Source organism: Colias eurytheme, chromosome 20, assembly GCF_061535395.1.
Source record: "Colias eurytheme isolate Ceu_HAF_F1 chromosome 20, ilColEury1 Martin Lab GWU primary, whole genome shotgun sequence".
Classification (NCBI taxonomy): Eukaryota; Metazoa; Arthropoda; class Insecta; order Lepidoptera; family Pieridae; genus Colias; species Colias eurytheme.
The window spans coordinates 6389017-6409275 of record NC_142999.1 but is presented as its reverse complement, the minus strand read 5'-3'; the positions used below and the strand labels follow the sequence as shown (position 1 = coordinate 6409275).

Sequence of the window (20259 nt, the reverse complement as noted above, 5' to 3'; positions counted from 1 at the left end):
CATAACATTATAATAAAAGCGATGGAATTTAAATTTAGTTTCATATTAATTACATCATAAAACGTGATAAAAAAATATAATATTCAGTTTGGTAGTTATTCCGTCAGTCATCTGTTATTTGCATATACACCGATCATTAATTACTTACTTTGCTTCCTCATGAGTATCTAAGATTTCTATTAAACATTCGAAGCGAGATAAACTTAACTTACTTTAACATTTTATTATCCATTCGGTAATGAATAAACAAAAATAACAGTTCCATAAAATCGGAAAATTATAATAGGTATACGTATACTAATTTCTAAACTATCATTTTAGTTTATTACTATTACCAAACCTCACACCTGAACAATTTTACGGCCGTATCAAATGAAAATCACTCCAAGATAACTGTTTCGATACCGGATGAATGTAGGTGTAACTAAACACCTTTACCTTCATATATATCATTGACAAACTGGAATCCCATAAAGTTAACGCGTTTCAGAAAGCCGATCTACACACAAGAACATTAATGTTTATAGCCATTATTAATCAAAAAGAAATTAAATTGAAATACACTGCAAATTTTTTAAACAGCTGTTTACTTGCTGCATTAACTAGCTAACTGCATTAAGAAATCGATACTACTACCGTTAAGTAAAACTATTTGAGCTTAGACATTTAAAATTGATAGCACAATATATTAAAGTTTTACGAGAAACTAGAAATGCGCTATTTTCCGCAAACATAAACATAGCAATAAAATTCATCAAAGACAAAAGTCGCCGGCAGAAATAGCAAATAAATTATCTAGTCATGAAAATTTTTACCTGTATTTCAACTATACAGTGTACTGACTGTAAATTGTTACTAATAACCTCATGAACATAATAAAATGAACACAGTAATTGATTTCTAGCTAGGAAAATATAACGAAAGACTTAAGAGATTAATTAAGAACAAAAGAAAGCATAGCAGCAGACGCCTACAAATCTCCTCCAAACGATGCTACCAAGAACGGCACTTATAGAGTAAAGATCCGACTTCCACCATATCCACTCGTGTATGGTTTGTACAATAATGGAAACCAATTAGACGTTTCACACGTTCCACAGTTTAACCGGTTTAAATGGTGTTAGCGGCTTCGAGATGTCGCTTAATGTTGTCGCTTGACACATTTATACACTGTATAATTGGAGGTTATACTTCGGCAAGGAAGTAACAATTAGATAGACGTCAAAGAATCTGTCAGACAAACGAGTAATTGCTACCACTGAGCCCAATAGCAATATTTGAAACTATTTCAAAAATTACCTGTTGAAACATCTTAAAATCTAGAGAAATGCCAGCCTTTCCCACGAAAACAAAGGGGTCTCACCATTTTTAATCATGATATTACCACAAACGTTTCAATTGATACAGTTAAGAAACAACCACATTTAGCACGTAAAACTCGCAATAATTATAATGCATTACAATTTCCCAACGACAGCACATCGTCCGCCTGTCTAGCAGTAGCTAGATTATCTCGCTGCTATGGCTTCTCGGTTGTGTTTCATCAGCTTTTTCCTTCCGATTATTGCGGCCGTGCGGGATCAAATTAAAGCCATATCGGTATCGAGTGTGTAAACATTCATATGTGAATCACCTTTTTAATATTTAATCTTTATTATTGAGCTCAATTTCGCTATTTCATATTAGAATAGAGCAGTACATTTGATCATTAAGCTGCTATCAGATACTGGAATAGTTATTTCACGCATAATTAAATTAAAATCGTAAGTTTCTATGCAAACTTGAAAAAAAGTGCTAGAAAATATCATAATCCTTGTTATTTTTAATAGTTCGATTTTTAATTTTAATTTTCATAAATTTTATTACGTGTAGCAAATTTTGCAACATATAAATGTATCTAATGAATCATGAAACAACTATGTAGCAAAGCACTAATTTCCCAGTATCAATTAATTTCCTTGCATCTAGTACTTTATCATTTACGCTACAGAAATTAATATAATCAGTAATGATGAAATTATAATAACGTAAAGCCGGAACAACAATATATCACAACAAACGACTGCCCCGGGCGACGATAAAACAATCTCTGCTATACAAAGTATGTGGTTAGACGAATGAATAATTTCTATTGCACAACTTTGTCGTGATTCGAAACTAAAGGCCGATGATTACCACCGTTCATTAATATCATCGGGAGAGAGTAATGGAACAATCGTTACACATATTGGAGTAATAACGATTTGGCATTTTACATTATATAAGATGATTGAAGTAGGAGCTCATTTGTATAACTTCATCTTTTCCATTAAGACCAAATTTAAGTATGCACGATTTCATCAATAAATCATATTAAATGATCATCCTTGCTAGACAATCATTCTTATTTTGTTTTTCATTTAAAACGAAATATCACATCATGAGTTGAAATTGGTACCCGCATATTCATTTAACCATAACAGTTGCCCTGTTTTCGCTCCTTCGATACTAAACAATAGATATATTGACTGCAGAGAGCAACAATAAATACTATCAAAAACTGTGAAATGTTTAAATATTTATAAAAAACACAATTTAGTTCATCCTCACACTTTAATCCCGCACTACCAAAAAACACTTATTTATCTATATTTTACGTGCATTGCAATCAATCTATTGCACCATTTTGACTTACATTTCAATTTACCATTAAAGTAAAATTACAAATGACTAACACATGCAAACGTTTAAATATCTAATGTAATAAAGAATAAGATTGGAAGTATACAAAGGTTTGTCCTATGGGTTTGTCCAAGCTATCGAAAAATATTTTGCTTATCAACTACAACATTGAAGGCGTCGTGCCATTTCGAAATTGTATAATATCGTCACTATTTATTTATAATGTTATGAAAGACTGACTTACATAAATCACAAAGGAAAAATAATAAAACTTAGAAAAGCGAATTATGAAAGTTGATAAAAAATTATACCAAATAAAAAGCATAATTCCAAAAAAAGAAAATGGAAGCGACAAAAAGTTCACACTGATACTAGTCCATCGAATGAGTCCCTCCAAGGGGGGTCTAGAGTGCGTGAGTTAGTAACGTAAGATGTTTCTTCGGAAACATGTCAAGAGTCCCTAGGTAATAAACATACTAAAACCCCGGGACACTAGGAGGAGCCCCGGAGTGGGGGGAGGGGGGAAATGGGACCATTTTTTCATTTTTCGCTTAAATCTCAAAAACGGTACATGTTAGAGAAAAACTTTCAAGGAAAAGTTGAAAGGCCATAAAATTATCTACAAGTTGTACCTCAATCATTTTTTCCTATATCCTACCGTTTCTGAGTTATACGCAGTAAAAGATGATCTTGGCTCAAACAATTTCCCCATACCACATCAATCGATCAAAAAATATTTATTTCTTCCAAAAAACTCAAATGTGCAACTTGTGACCGGTACTGATAGATTGCTCATAATTAGGTCTATAATCGGTAAAATAAACACATTCCTCCATGGAAGCCTTTAGGAGGAATCGATTGTCAAAATATTATATTAGGGTAGTTTGAGTTACTGAACTTGATCTTTTTATTTTTTTCTTCCAAAAAACTCAAAAGTGCAACTTGTGACTGGTACAGATAAATTGCTCATAATTAGGTCTATCATTGATAAAAATACTAGATTCCACCACGGAGGCGTTTACGGGGAATTGAATTTTATTAGGGTAGTTACGATACTTGAACTTTTTATTTTTTTTCTTCGAAAAAACTCAAAAGTGCAACTTGTGACCGACACCGATAGATTGCTCATAATTAGGTCTATCATTGATAAAAAAACCAGATTCCACCATGGAGGCGTTTAGGAGGTATTGAATTTTATTAGGGTAGTTACGATACTTGAACTTTTTAACTAACTACACTAATAAAATTCAATTCCCCGTAAACGCCTCCATGGTGGAATCTGGTTTTTTTATCATTGATAGACCTAATTATGAGCAATCTATCGGTACTGGTCACAAGTTGCACTTTTGAGTTTTTTGGAAGAAAAAAAATAAAAAGTTCAAGTATCGTAACTACCCTAATAAAATTCAATTTCCCGTAAACGCCTCCGTGGTGGAATCTAGTATTTTTATCAATGATAGACCTAATTATGGGCAATCTATCTGTAACGGTCACAAGTTGCACTTTTGAGTTTTTTGGAAGAAAAAAATAAAAAGATCAAGTTCAGTAACTCAAACTGCCCTAATATAATATTTTGACAATCGATTCCTCCTAAAGGCTTCCATGGAGGAATGTGTTTATTTTACCAATTATAGACCTAATTAAGAGCAATCTATCAGTACCGGTCACAAGTTGCACTTTTGAGTTTTTTGGAAGAAAAAAATAAAAAGATCAAGTTCAGTAACTCAAACTACCCTAATATAATATTTTAACAATCGATTCCTCCTAAAGGCTTCCATGGAGGAATGTGTTTATTTTACCAATTATAGACCTAATTAAGAGTAATCTATCAGTACCGGTCACAAGTTGCACTTTTGAGTTTTTTGGAAGAAAAAAATAAAAAGATCAAGTTCAGTAACTACCCTAATCAAAATTCAATTCCCCGTAAACGCCTCCGTCGTGGAATCTGGTATTTTTATCAATGATAGACCTAATTATGAGCAATCTATCTGTACCGGTCACAAGTTGCACTTTTGAGTTTTTTGGAAGAAAAAAATAAAAAGATCAAGTTCAGTAACTCAAACTACCCTAATATAATATTTTGACAATCGATTCCTCCTAAAGGCTTCCATGGAGGAATGTGTTTATTTTACCGATTATAGACCTAATTATGAGCAATCTATCAGTACCGGTCACAAGTTGCACATTTGAGTTTTTTGGAAGAAATAAATATTTTTTGATCGATTGATGTGTAGTATGGGGAAATTGTTTGAGCCAAAATCATCTTTTACTGCGTATAACTCAGAAACGGTAGGATATAGGAAAAAATGATTGAGGTACAACTTGTAGATAATTTTATGGCCTTTCAACTTTTTCTTGAAAGTTTTTCTCTAACATGTACCGTTTTTGAGATTTAAGCGAAAAATGAAAAAATGGTCCCATTTCCCCCCTCCCCCCACTCCGGGGCTCCTCCTAGTGTCCCGGGGTTTTAGTATGTTTATTACCTAGGGACTCTTGACATGTTTCCGAAGAAACATCTTACGTTACTAACTCACGCACTCTAGAACTTTTTATTCAATGGACTATACAGTCAATCCATTTATAAACTTCAGTATCGATTTAATAATAATAATTGAATACTATGCACCTGTTATTTCTAAACTGTTCACTAATATGGCCGTGAACAGGGCCACCTGCCCTTCAAGGGCAGAAGACTCATCGGAAGGAAGTACGTGAATCCGATAATATAATTACCGTCGGTATTCGTGAATGAATACTTTAGAGGTTGTTTTTATATCGATTTGTTTTACCTTGACTTAGAAATTATCTCTAACAATGAATTACGAACAATATTCATCGAAACTTGACGATAAGGATCATAACGATAGCATCTATTGTAATGTGGCAATCGCACGCCTCATAAGCGAAGCGTTGAGGTGGGTACTACTGTCACTTCGTGCAAAACATCTGATTTTTCAAACTTAAAATGTCTTTATGTATCATACATTGCACTTGTAAGATAATACATACACACACATATTAAGAAAAAACACTATTTTTAACGTTCATGATATTTTTGATGTCATTTTTGTTATTTAAACTAGTTAAAAAACAGTTTAAAAAAGTTCTGTCTTGGACGTCCGTGTGTCTGTATGTGCGGATCCTTTTTCTTGTTAACACGATAGCGACCGAAATACTTTACTAATCGAGTCTTTTTTTTTCTCTTACGCTTGAGTATGCTCAGGAATAGAACCCTTTCATTTTTCAGGGTCTGATTCGATGTGGTTTAATTGTTATTAAATAAACAAAAATAATAATTAATAAATATTTATAAAAAAAAAATTATGAGGCGTGCACTTTTGGATTTTTTATTTTTCCTTTGAATGAAACTATAATGGAATGATAGCAATAATTCACTTAATAGCAAGAGAAACCAATAAATATTTCCACTTTGTTCTATTATGCATTATCCAATAAGATAATTGAATACTGTACGCCCTCGTACGAAGATTCTACGCGGGGGCCAAGGATACAACACACTTTATTTTACTAGGTGCGGTTGTTACTAAGTAAACAACATGAATGAAATTCTTATCCAAATAACTACACAATGAGGCTTTGTGGAGAATTTATTGTTACGAATGTTTATTGTACGGAAGACTAGAATTTGATGATATAATTTACATATTTTTTTGTTCTTTCGTGACAAAAACCATTTTTATCAGTTGACGTGTTATGAAATTATTATGAAGCTAAATCAGTTTTTAACGATAATTGTAGATTAGTTAACGTCTTAACGATATATTAGAATATAGAACAAAAACTTAAAATTATTAGATAGGTATAATAATAACGTACATCTCAATCACATAACGCTCTCTAACTATGCATTTCGGTCAACATCCTATTACATAAACGTGGCATTAAGCACTCTCGAAGCACCATAGTTTACGTCAGATGCACCCGCGGCAGAACATACACTAATTACTGGGAAGCAACTGTAATTGCCTCCGATAATAATTACATTACAACAATACCCGAAGAAAGTCGACCGGTACTGTTATTCGTATGATTAAACAGTCGAGAGATTACACATAATGTACGTAATTATAGTGACGTTTGAAATCAAATAAACCACCGTTTGGTTAACATCTTAATATCAATTACGTGTAACGACGCTGAACTTTACGATCTTGTTAGTCGAAAGCACCTACCTACTACTTTGATTATAGACTTTGGATTTTAATCGTAGGTTTAGTTCAATTAATTGTAACTGTATTCTTGTGCGTGTAATATTTTATTAAACCTGCTATAGTGCAAGGAAACTTTCTACATCTATATCGTCCACGGGACGCAATGCAATAAAGATTCAAAAATCTAATTTATAACGGTCACGTACCTAACATCTGATAAGCACGTCCCTGCGTTTTTTCTTCCATAACAAAAATGAAAAAAACCTATCGTACACGAAGTATCAAGTGTACAAGCAGTCCATTTAGTCCTACATGTAATAATTAGGATGTGTGATTTCAACCAAAACGTACAAAGATTCTCTGCATAGCCGTAAGACGGATAAATAACGGCATTCTCAATAAAAACTGGGTCAATGAGTTTGATTCTCGATTCTTTACGATATTAGGTCTTATCGCTACACGTACATTTTAAAAGCATCGGTAAAGTTCACTTCAAATGGAACTTGTTCAGACGTTTTAGAGCGAGCGCCCACGAGCAACTTTGTCTCCGCAACAATTTTGTCTCCGCAACTATTTTGTCTCTCCAGCCATGGGCTAGTATGAAAGTGCGCGTACGTAGCGACGCAACTCCCGGGAGACTTTTTTGTCCGCGGGTTCGGAGACAAGCCCGCGACGCAACTGTCGCCCTATCTATTGGTTTCAATGCAAGTGCGCGCACGGCGACAAAAATGTTGCCTGTCGACGGCCGCCGGCCAGTTGCCGCGTAAGAGCGAGCGCCCACGAGCAACTTAGTTGCCCAGCAACTATTTTGTCTCTGTCGCTGTCTCCTCGCAAAGTTTTGAACGATGCGCTCACGAAAGCGACAGCAACGCAACTTTTTCTTTAAAATTTTCTGCATTTATCAACATGGCTTTCGAAGAAACGGTTGTGGTCTGTGCTCTTGTCCCGCATAGTTCCCATTCCCGTGGGATTTCCGGGATAAAACCTATCCTATGTGTTAATCCAAGTTACCCTGTATATATGTGTGCTAAATTTCATTGTAATCGGTTCAGTAGTTTATGCGTGAAAACTGAAAAACCTTTTTATAATATTAGTATAGATATGTAATCGTAATTGAAAAAAGTAAAGTAAATGTGCAGTTCCAACAAAACGAAATTACATATTTTTCTATGGCGTCGTTATTAGATTACGTTGCTGAATTTTATTGAACTGTCAATGTTGTCTATTAAAATGGCTCTACTATAGACAGAAAACTACTAATAATAAAAATAACTTAATTAAAAACAATATTAATAATTTATTAAATAGGTTTGAAGTCGGTGCCAAGCACTAAGCACTTAGTATGAAGCCCGTGCATCGACATCAAACCTTTAAATAATATGTAGTAATTAATAATATCAATATCAATCTTTTTTATTTTTTACTTTTCCGTTTTTGAAGTCGGTTGTTTTTAACGAAGTTATTTTTATTTAATACTTTTTAGTGTATTTTTCAACACGAATCAAACGAGCTCAAACTCTATAAAGTTGAGTCAATATATTACTAAGTTCATATGGCCACCTTCCGATTCCATCATCAAATCAGCTCTATCTCATAATAATGTTTCATCGCTATCCAATTTACATGCGTATACAAAATTTCAGCTCAATCGGTTACCTGGAAATAAATCAAAGTTACTTGCTACATTTCAATTAAGTCATCGAGACCAGACAAAAATGCTCATAAAATAAAAACTACTGGGCTTATCCGAATAAAATTTATGGGACCAATTCCACACCATTCCGCATCAAAAAAAAAAAAGAATCACGTAAACCGGTTCAGAAACCTCGGAGTAATCGGTGTCCATACATAAAAAAATATACCGGCCGAATTGATAACCTCCTCCTTTTTTTTAAGTCGGTTAAAACTACTGTGTACGAGAATAAATACGTTGACATAAATAGGTATTATCGCTACGCCGGTTACGCGGCAACTGGCCGGCGGCCGTCGCCTGGCAACATTTTTGTCGCCGTGCGCGCACTTGCATTGAAACCAATAGATAGGGCGACAGTTGCGTCGCGGGCTTGTCTCCGAACCCGCGGACAAAAAAGTCTCCCGGGAGTTGCGTCGCTACGTACGCGCACTTTCATACTAGCCCATGGCTGGAGAGACAAAATAGTTGCGGAGACAAAATTGTTGCGGAGACAAAGTTGCTCGTGGGCGCTCGCTCTAACCGGCGTAGCGATAATACGTATTTATGTCAACGTATTTATTCTCGTACACAGTAGTTTTAACCGACTTCAAAAAAAGGAGGAGGTTATCAATTCGGCCGGTATATTTTTTGTATGTATGTATACCAATTACTCCAAGGTTTCTGAACCGGTTTACGTGATTCTTTTTTTTTTTTTTGATGCGGAATGGTGTGGAATTGGTCCCATAAATTTTATTCGGATAAGCCCAGTAGTTTTTATTTTATGAGCATTTTTGTCTGGTCTCGATGACTTAATTGAAATGTAGCAAGTAACTTTGATTCATTTCCAGGTAACCGATTGAGCTGAAATTCTGTATACGCATGTAAATTGGATAACGATGAAACATTATTATGACATAGAGCTGATTTGATGATGGAGTCGGAAGGTGGTCATAGGAACTTAGTAATAATATATTGACTCAACTTTATCGAGTTTGGGCTCGTTTGATTCATGTTGAAAAATACACTAAAAAGTATTCAATAAAAACTACTTTACTTTTACAATTACGATTACATATCTATACTAATATTATAAAGAGGAAAGGTTTATATGTATGTATGGTTTTAAGTTTTCACGCATAAACTACTGAACCGATTACAATGAAATTTAGCACACATATAGAGGGTAACTTGGATTAACACAGAGGATAGGTTTTATCCCAGAAATCCCACGGGAATGGGAACTATGCGGGACAAGAGCACAGACCACAACCGCCTCTTCGAAAACCATGTTGATAAATGCAGAAAATTTTAAAGAAAAAGTTGCGTTGCTGTCGCTTTCGTGAGCGCATCGTTCAAAACTTTGCGAGGAGACAGCGACAGAGACAAAATAGTTGCCGGGCAACTAAGTTGCTCGTGGGCGCTCGCTCTTAGATTAGGTATTTACATTATTAAGTCATTAACGATCTTTATTAATAAACTGAATATCAACGAACAAATATTTTTTAGACTTATTCCTATCAAACAAATTACGAAAGTACGAAAGAAAGAAGTTCTAATTAGAGTGTAGAAATTAACATAAACATTTGAAATATTTTTTCCAGGAAGGTTATATAAATTAAAGACGAGAGAAATATCTCTAGCCTTGCAGCGATGCATAACGAGAACTGCATCTGAATAGCACTGTTATTATTCTATCAACACGTATACAACACGGATGACATAACACGCATATAGACAATGCAAGTCAGCAGACGCAAAACGGACACGCACCGGATAAGGGCCCAGACTATTGAACTCGGCCAATGGCAAAGCGGCCTGCAACCGCATCACTGATTTTAATACTCCATGTGACTCATGTTATATCACACCCACCAGAAGACAAACGACTCAAGTGTCCATCAGTGTCACGCAATTATGTAGCTTATGTCCAAACATTAACGACTATCTATCTAAGTATGTCGTATGCATTTGAAAGCCACTGCAAATACTCATACTTCACGATCTGTGTAATACGTACGTATAGTATGCACGTTGCAAATTATAAAAATGTTTTCTCAGTTTTGTAACTGAACAGGATTAGAAACCAGTTTTGAATATTGAGCCCGATATAATCGATTCAATCAATATGCACGTACCCAAGTGATTACTCTGAGAATATTTTTCATAAATGGAATTTCGCACACTGATATCCATATTGCAACCATATAATAACCACCTTATCAGATGAGCACCTTTATGAAGTGAGTAGCATAATGAAAAGTTATGTATTCCGCCAAAGAAAGTATAACTTATGATTACCATAATATCCTGAATTACGCAAGTGTGAAGTTAATAATGCAATTTATATGAAACTCATCCGTCTCGAGCAGACTACTAAAAAATCTTATTACGACTGAGCTCATTACATAGAATATGTGATATGTACAGAGGTATTAAAATAATATTTAAGAACAAAAAAACCGTAATGATCTTGATAAAGGCAACAAGGCCAAGTTGGAATATGAAGACAAAGTAAATCTTCGTGTTTTATGTTAGTGTTCCTTTATTTTTCCTTTATTTCAGAATATACGTTCCGCAATATGAACAAAGAATATCACGTTTTTTTTACATCATAATGTACTGGAAATATTAATTTAATATTTAATTAAATTATTTTTCTAATAGTTCTTCAAAAGTATTTACCAATTAAACAAAAAGCAAATACCCTTTGCATAAAATTATAATTGCGAAAATAATTATAAAGGAGATATATCTTAGAAAACAACAAACATATCATAAAGAAGGAGTGCCAGGATATTGAGAGGCGTAACCCCTCGAGCTAGAGAAAAATTACATACATTTCTATGAAATGCGTTCTTGATTCAAGAAAAATTATACAGGGTAATGGACCTACATGGAATGTTGTAGAACGATGATATTTTATATGTAGATTAAGATGATGAAATTGAACCTCAGTCATTCAGACAAGTTTTACCTACTTTATTTTATTGGTCCTTTATTTTAATTTCGCAAGTATCAGAAATAACACTTAGAATATATGTACATACCGATTTACATATTCTAATAATGCAGTGCTGCTTGTATCATTCAAGATATCTGAATGTCTAGTATCCAACCAGACAACTTTTACTGCATCAGTTCCTTTTATAAATCACCCTCACAAAACGTGAAAAAGACATAAATCTATAGACCGTTAACATTTAACCAAATGCCCATATATAATTTACAAGCAGATACATTGAAAAGTACTGTTAGCTTTCCACAAGAATAATAGTGCTATTTTGCTGAATTCATAGCTATAAATAATCATAATCGATTGCAGAAAGTTAACCGAGTCAAGAACAAACGGCATAATAGATACAATTATATTTCTCGGTTACATCTAAATTACTTTGCGAATATTTCTTAGACATTAGCTCTAAATGAAAAAGGAGATACCGAGATTCAAATAGAAACGTCTTTAAAAATCAACAAACATCGAAGAGGCGTATTTTGAGACGTGATTAAATCTGAAGTTGACCTCGTGTCAAGTACCAAAACAGACGCGATCAGTAAAAGTGCGCTAAATAATCCGGCATTGCTTTCGATTCAAATCGAGTATGTATTAAGGACAGTGGAAAACAATCGTGTTACTCACGATTCTCGATATTTTGTTGAGTTCGTGACGAAAAGGTCAAGGGTGTGAGAACTGCTCGTGTGATTGTTTACTTTAGGTAAACTTAGGTCAAACTCTCTAGCGATGTTTCGGAATTGAGATAACAATGTTTGTACAGTGAAATTCGCATGCGATAATGTCCCATTAACAATATGTACTTGGGCTGTGTGACTTCCTGATAAGCATAAATTTGGAACATGGCATACAATTACCAATCTATAGAAGGTGCTTGATATAACTACGGAACTTTGGGCTAAAATACTTTTAATATCAATTAGGAATAATAAAGAGCTGTTAATAGCCATTTAAGCGATCACAAAAGTAAGAAGTTAGAATTGCAAACAGTGAAGGCGATTGTTTATAAGATAAATTGCGAAACCCCACTCGATTGCTCCGATTTGCAATTATTGAACATTTCGACCTACTAACGTATATTTGGAACCGTCGACTCATTCTTATATTCGCAATAATTAATTTCAAATCTGTAGCTATTTCTTTTGAATGTGATAGATGTGCGTGTCCATTTCCAAGTATTGCTTTACAAATCAACTTTCTTCCTGTTCACGAATTATTTCAATGTCATGTGTTGTAACGATTTCAATGTGTGTAAGTAAAGAGACTTGTATTTCATTACCTACATATTTTAAAACACATTTCATTTGATATCTAGCTATAATTCTTTTAAACCATATTTGCATAATTTTAGATGCTTGCGTTTGCAATTTTCCAAATTCATTCATAAGCAGTTACATGAGCAGGGTTATTAACTTACCTATTATTGATTAGTGTCCAACAACCAAGTATCAGAAACTCCGTGAACAGATAAGTAACACACAAACCACTTTTTGCTCAACGTTAGCGATTCGTATTAGAAATTCAAACACACATAAGAATTATGCTTTCAATCACTGCACTTAACACTGCCGTTTCCACAGCACGAGAATCTCACACACGTTTCCTCACAGTTATCTGTTAAGACTTTAGCGTAACAGAGTGAAGCAATAACACCTTTGAATCGCAATGCGAATTTTGGCGGGTCACAAAATGCGCACGCTATTCAAAAACGACAGTTAAACCGACTCTACCGGTCGGAAACGTTCCAAATTCGTATACGGAAAGTCGATTTGGTGAAGCAACGTCGAGATAACACACGAGTGAGCTGCGCGGGCAGCGCCAGCAAACTGAGGCGCCGTGGAGCGTGACTACTCGACGCATCTAACCGCCATGCCGTCGTGGACTTCAAACCTTAACGCTGCTAAATGCTGTATCGACTTATTCAACTTTACTGCTATACTAGCCGATGGATCCATAAATTGGTAGGGTTATAAAGTTGCGAATAAGCTCGTGGTTACGTACATGGACAAGCTACCTGGACAAGGCTCTTAAGGAATGACATTCAAGTATGCACATTCTGATACTTATTACGCAGCTGTTTTAATTCATAATATAATTGGATCGTATCAACTTACTGGTATTGGGTGTAAGTTGTTATTAAATCAATTGAATTAAGTATCAGAAATGTCGACAGCGAATTGTTAATACCTTTTGGTCATTTGAACCAAAAAATTCACAGTAAATAATATAATTTATATTCCAAGAGATATATCGAAAACTACACCTGCAACCTTAAAACTAAAAATAGCAGCAAGGCAATAACTATTCACTATAATGGAAAGTAGTGATGCGCATCAGGACCAGTTTTTCTGTAAATTAAAATGAACATGTAGTGCGGGAATCATTGCACATAAGAAGCAAATTAGATTTTTTTCCCACCACAGAGATTTTATAATTTCACAAAATAATGAATAGTCAAATGTATGTAAAACTCTATTTTTCTATGGATTAATGCCGATTTTGAGATGATGCTCTACACTACAATTTCTATGCAATGGGAGATTTTTAATTCCACACTAAACGGGTTGCGGTGCGGTAATCATAATTAACATTACCATAAAAATAATATTCTTTGTGCTTTAAGAGCTTGAGAAAACAAGAATTATGTTAATTTGTATATTTTTAGGCATTGATACTATACAAGTGTAAAACGCGCACAAAATTGTATATTTACACTATCATAAGTATGTGAGATATTGAGCATAAAGACTTTAACTATCGTTCTCTAATAATTATTATATCAAAATCCGAATTAAACTAAAACTATCAAAGATAACACAACCAGCACATCAACGTGAGAACACCAGTAATTACGAATAGTGACTCGCTACATCAGCAATCAATGATAAACATCAGGGTTTTGATGTCCATTACGCCAATAGTTGGTTCATTACAGACCTCGGTGAAGAATATACATCTATACTAACACGATTAACTTTGATATGTATTGAAATGTATCAGGGTCCAGGGACCATTGTGTATAGCAACATTTACCTAACTCTTGATTATGCTTGATTGGAAACAAAAATAAAGAAGCATATTATAGTGATAGTGTGGACCGCATCCTGCCTTGAGGCGATATGTGGCTTGGGAATGCAAATGACTGGGTGTATGTAATGGGCAGTCAGCTAGATAAATAGTAAAATTATACCCTGAGACGGCAGAGCCCAAAGGGATATGAAGAATTGCACATGGACATATGTAGAGTGATAGATGATTAATGTTAGCTTTGAAACTATGCTCTAAAAGTTTCGTTAACACGAAATACGATCTAAATATTACAACTAACAATTAAAAACAGCTGTTGAATCATTTTAAAATTAAAAGGAATAAATTAATACCGTTCATTTAACATTAAAACTGTGTACTTGTACTTGTACATAAAAATGTAGTACCTACATTTTATTATACCTATAAATACAAGATTGGCATAGAATTCTGATTATTACGAATTAGTTACATTTGATAAATTGAAGTATTATATTGATGTAGACCGTGAAAACAATGATCCTAACAATAACCATATTGGATGTAACGACACAGTTATAGCAAATTATAATTTTACTGTAACAGGCCTGTTAATCGTAAAAGGTATGATAATTAAACTAATTCCTTACACAGAACGCAACTAAATAGTATATATTGCAAAATCATAAGTTTCTCAACCAAATACAGATTGAATGCCAGCAAATAAAATGAAACAAAAAAGGACAATTATTACGTAAATACACACGTCCATAAAATCATTGCTTTGAAAAAATAGAAGAAATGTTAAGCCTTCAAACCACAACGAATACAGCTCTTCCACGCTTGATCGGAGTATCAGTTTGAAACAGGTGTTCCGTGTTAGAAAACCTGGTATTATCATCACGCCGTCTTGAAGATCTATAACTATCTGGTCGTCTAATTGTGGCATTTAAGCTTCACCTTTACATAAACGTATACCATCACATCACCTACATTCCTGATTTCCTTCGCCGTTCACGTAATTATCATAAAATGTTTGCTTTAATGCGATACTGTTTTGATTTTACACCACAAGTAGAGTGATGCTTATAAATTTAATATACGCTAACGGGAATTGAATAAACAACATTATAGAACTAAAATGAGTAATTTGCCCAACTGCGTGATGAATGAAGTTCTTACTCCCAAATTGATCATTAAACTGATTCTTCAAGAGCAAATTGAACGAAACGCATAAGCTTAAATTACGGAATAACCACTTCCGCCGCAAATAATAAAACAAGAAGATGGTCTAATGAATTTAACAATGAAATAGAAATTTATGAACAACTGTTTTGTATCTGGGTCACTATAATTTCACACCATTGCCCGAATACATGTATAGGAAGCTTTTGTCGGAAATTTTACGGCTTAAGTCTATTCACAATTTGTGTAATTCTATATTCCTAATTGTTTTATGACTTAATGCGCCATGTTTTTTCTTAATTGGCTGCCATTGCAACGTCCAACAAACTTATTCTCAACATAACGAGCCATGATGAATGTGATATTACGTAAAAACATGGTTTCTCTGGAGACCCCGCCCGAATTGTATTATTTTATTACTTCTAAGAAAACTATAAGAATTTTACATAACCATAGTCTGGACAAATGTCAAAAGCTGCAAATATCATGTATTAAAAAAAATATATTATGTTCTGGTCACCTTAGCATTCCGTTCCATAACCAAAAAAGTGACCATTTATTAAATTCAACATTCAGAACCTATAAAGGACATTTACAGCTGCATTATGAACACTGTTGTCTCAAAATAAACTGTTTTTCGCATTCCAGGCCTGCAGACAGGTGATATTGCTAAACTGTTGCTTTAAATAGAAACCTATTTATAGGTCGGATACCGATATTTTATGGCATCAATTACTTTTTCATATTTGATCATTCGTCAATAACAGTTTGATGCAGTCCATTTAACTATTAATCAAGCAGATGTTTGTAGAACATCTTGACATATTTTTTTTGGACTAATATTTTGATGCAATTATTTTTCTTTTGGAGGCATACTTAATAATTATTGTGAGTACAAAACATTTTCTCGTGGACACAAAAACAATATCGTTTTATTTAACATTCAAGTATCAACTTAACGATTATACTTAGATGCAAAGAAAAATGCATTCATGCAATATAGGACATCATTTCCCCCCACAAAATTAAAGGAGGAGCTTGGTCTTCACGGCTAAAAGAACTGTGTTCTTTCTACAGAATTATCAAACACATCATCCACTTACGTTTAAAACAAAAACAATAAAATGATTAATACCAATCAACCATAAAACGTTTAACCACAACCACAAACGTAAACAAAAAAAGAACCACCAAAAAGTCGATCGCGCCCAGTTCAGTAACTAATTAACGCGCCTTCGTTTTTTATTCAATATCACTGCGTAGAAAAATGTTAAGGCTTTTCACATGTACGAGTGCATAAAATGTCTTTACTATGACACAATCAGGTTTATTGGAGACCGCATGCTACAAGGTTACGGACTTGTTTCAACCATTACTTGAACCAAGCTTTTTATATCTACGTCTGATTGTGTGATCTTCTAGAGATAAAATTTTGCAGAATTAGAGAACACTAGCTTAGAGACGGGTTCGCTTGCGTATTTCTTTCTTGTTCCTTGCAGAATTACTATCGCATTTATAACACAAAGATTACAAAATTCTCGGAATACAAGTGATAAACATTTTACCTAGATATCGTTAGGCACATTCCAATACATAATGCATATAAACTTTGCGACACGAACGCAATCGACGTAACTCCACTATCTTGTTACAATAGTTTTGCAATCGATCGTGTGGAAACCGCGGCGAATCTTGCGCATTGTTTGTCACATGACAATCTTACGGGGCCCATAGACTGTATGCGTAATGAGATTAACTTATTGTGTGGAATGTGAGAGTTTAATAAAAAAATGCTTTATCTTAAGTATGAGATAGTATTTCATAAAGTTTCCCCTCAGGTTACTTTTACCCAACAATTATTTTTTTAACCAAAAAACTATTTCAAATGAAAATGGAACCACATAGGAGGCAGCATTAAAAAAAAGAATTATCGAATTTCATTCACCCAATGGATAGTTCTGAAGTAACAAACCCAAAAAATAAACTTTATTATTACTAAAACTTGATAATATACCGATTTATATTAAGCAATTATTCTAAGTCATATAATCGGTTTTTAATCGTAGATACAAACTACAATAGGATTGAGGAAAATCTTACGATTTTTTTTAGATCAAAACGCTCAACATCTTCTCGTATTTCAGTTTCACGACACATGCGACAATGTATAGGGAAATTATTTATTCTATAGTCTTAAAAAATAGAAGAGGAAACCAACGTAAGCTTTCTTTCTGCATAATCTGATAGTAAGTAAATCATAAATGCTGCGAATGCTGATAGTAAATACTAAACTACGAACTCTTATTCCTTCATTGATATTTTCCTTCACCGTTTCGAGCAGTGGCGATGTTGTAACATGCGCAGATAAATATGAAATTAAATTTATTTCCTGCGCGCTCGCCTGGCCTCGAACCTCCGACTTATCGATAAAAAGTCCGAGATCCTCGCCACTGAGCCAACACTGCCAGTAATTCTTTCATTTACCTACTTTCGTAAATACATCTTGACATTCAGTTAATCCCCATTGGAAGGGCACGCGCGCAATCCCCATGTGTCCGTCATGCCATACATTTGATATGCAACATATCAAAATACCGGTTATGTAAATCGTTAGATCCGTAGCGAGATCTAGAGCGAGTGTCACTAGATCGTGTTCACGTTACACCTCAAGGTTTGGCGATGATCAATGGGGAACTGAATACAAACGATCGATAGATTGTTATTGAGAAATCTGCGTTTAATAATTCATTTTCGTATTGGGGACGTTCACCGATATGAATATTTTAATATTGCTAATCTTGTCTGATACCATATCCTACAGTGCACTTAAATGCATTCGACAAGAGTCCTAAATGTTTATGCTAATTACGAGCATGCATTAAAATGCAAAATTAGATTTAGTTTCCAATTAAATTAGCAAATAAAAATGAATTAATTACGTGCACAATACAACGATAAGATCAATAATTCCATTGTCACACGATGAGGCGGTTTCATTGATCCCGCGACCGAACTCGTGTACTTCAGTGCTATTGTGTGCCAAAAATCTTAATCACTGTCACGCAAACATGTGCTTTCTCTTCAAGTCATAAAGTACATAATTGCACGGTATGTACTGTAACCTGCTCCGAAAAAGTTGCTCAGAATTTTCATTCACATGCCTTATTGGGAGTGAGGCAATTAATCAAGTCATGCGAAATCGAAAGTTGTCGAAATAAGCACGCGTTGTATTCAAAATGCTATTGCTGTACACAAAATCCTTATTACTTCAATTAAGAAGCATGTAATTAGAAATTAATCATAGTGCTTTTATTTCTTCTACTTAATAAAATAAAACAATCTGAAGCGAACATTAGATAGTAGAAAGCACTTCTGCCGATACTGTTTAATAATAATAAAAAGAAAGGTTAGCGTGTAATTAAAATATTTTATTATATTAGCACACCCTCCGGCGAATGGATTTCACTATCAACGCTTTCCAAATAAAAGCGTAAATCCACTCTATTAAATAATTTTAATTGCTCTTATCGGAAAGTTATTATTATGTAAAAGTAACATATATGCAATATAGAGGAAAATTTAATTGATACCAAATCAAGAAAACCAGAACGGGTGTGTAAACCTTAATTAAAACTATTTCCTAAAAGTGAAAAGTTTTTAAGTTTATTATAGAGTGTTGGTCATAAGTGTTACATTTATGAGACGGTATGAATGAATTAGGGAGATAAATACAGCAATTAGAGTAGTAGGCGTCATAGCAAAATGGTTATTGCTGTATTTATTCAAATTAATTTTTCGCCTACAAATGTTACACAATATAACGGCTACTAAAGTTCACTTATTTAGTGTAAGTAAAGTATTACATAAAGATGATAAATTTAGAAAATAAATTTTCGTGACAATGTTTATACAAGTAGTTTTTCCTTCGCTATACAAATAGTTTATTAATGAAATGAGACTACTATAGGTTTATATTTAAAATTAATTTACATTATTTTATTTATTAAACATTTTGTATCAAATAATGTTTTAAAACATCACAGGAAAATGTATATTTCGATGGATATCCCCATTCGAACATATTTTCACATAGTATTCTCTACTAAGGAAGCTGTTTTAATGTCTACGACGAAACGCAGACAACTTTTATCGTAGCTAATGGCGTAGATGCGTGAATTCATTGATTAGTATTCATATCAAAAGCACACATAAATTCACAAAATGATAAATGAAATTTAAATATTTCTCTATATTTGTAACATAAATTTAAAAACTAGAGGAATGTGGAAGTATGAGGAACAAAATCCATACTTGCATAAGACAACTCGTTACACATTCGACCATTATAAATATTTATTTATATTTATTTATTCTTTATTGTACATAATATACCAAACATCAATAAGCTATTCTATAATTACAATTAAGATACAATGAAAACACACGGCACAAAATAAAATAAAATATAACCCAAATAAATATTAACCATTCCAAACATAGCAATGCTTCATAACCATAATTATGAAACGCAGAGGATAAATAAATCTCATACA

The 20259-nt window shown here is 33.8% G+C and overlaps 1 protein-coding gene across 2 annotated transcripts in view; it reads right to left on the bottom strand.

Annotated features, from left to right (window-relative positions):
- Nucleotides 1-20259, bottom strand: part of klar (klarsicht) — a 245474-nt gene that overhangs the window by 213803 nt on the left and 11412 nt on the right. The window contains exons 1-2 of one of the 2 annotated variants that reach the window (XM_090113546.1): nucleotides 13246-13301; nucleotides 12933-13138 (exon numbers count right to left, since the gene is read on the bottom strand). The exons of the other annotated variant lie outside the window; for it this stretch is intronic. The gene's annotated coding sequence lies outside the window, so the exon portion shown is untranslated. Of the gene's footprint in view, nucleotides 1-12932; nucleotides 13139-13245; nucleotides 13302-20259 lie in introns of those variants that run through there. 2 annotated transcript variants of the gene reach the window in all.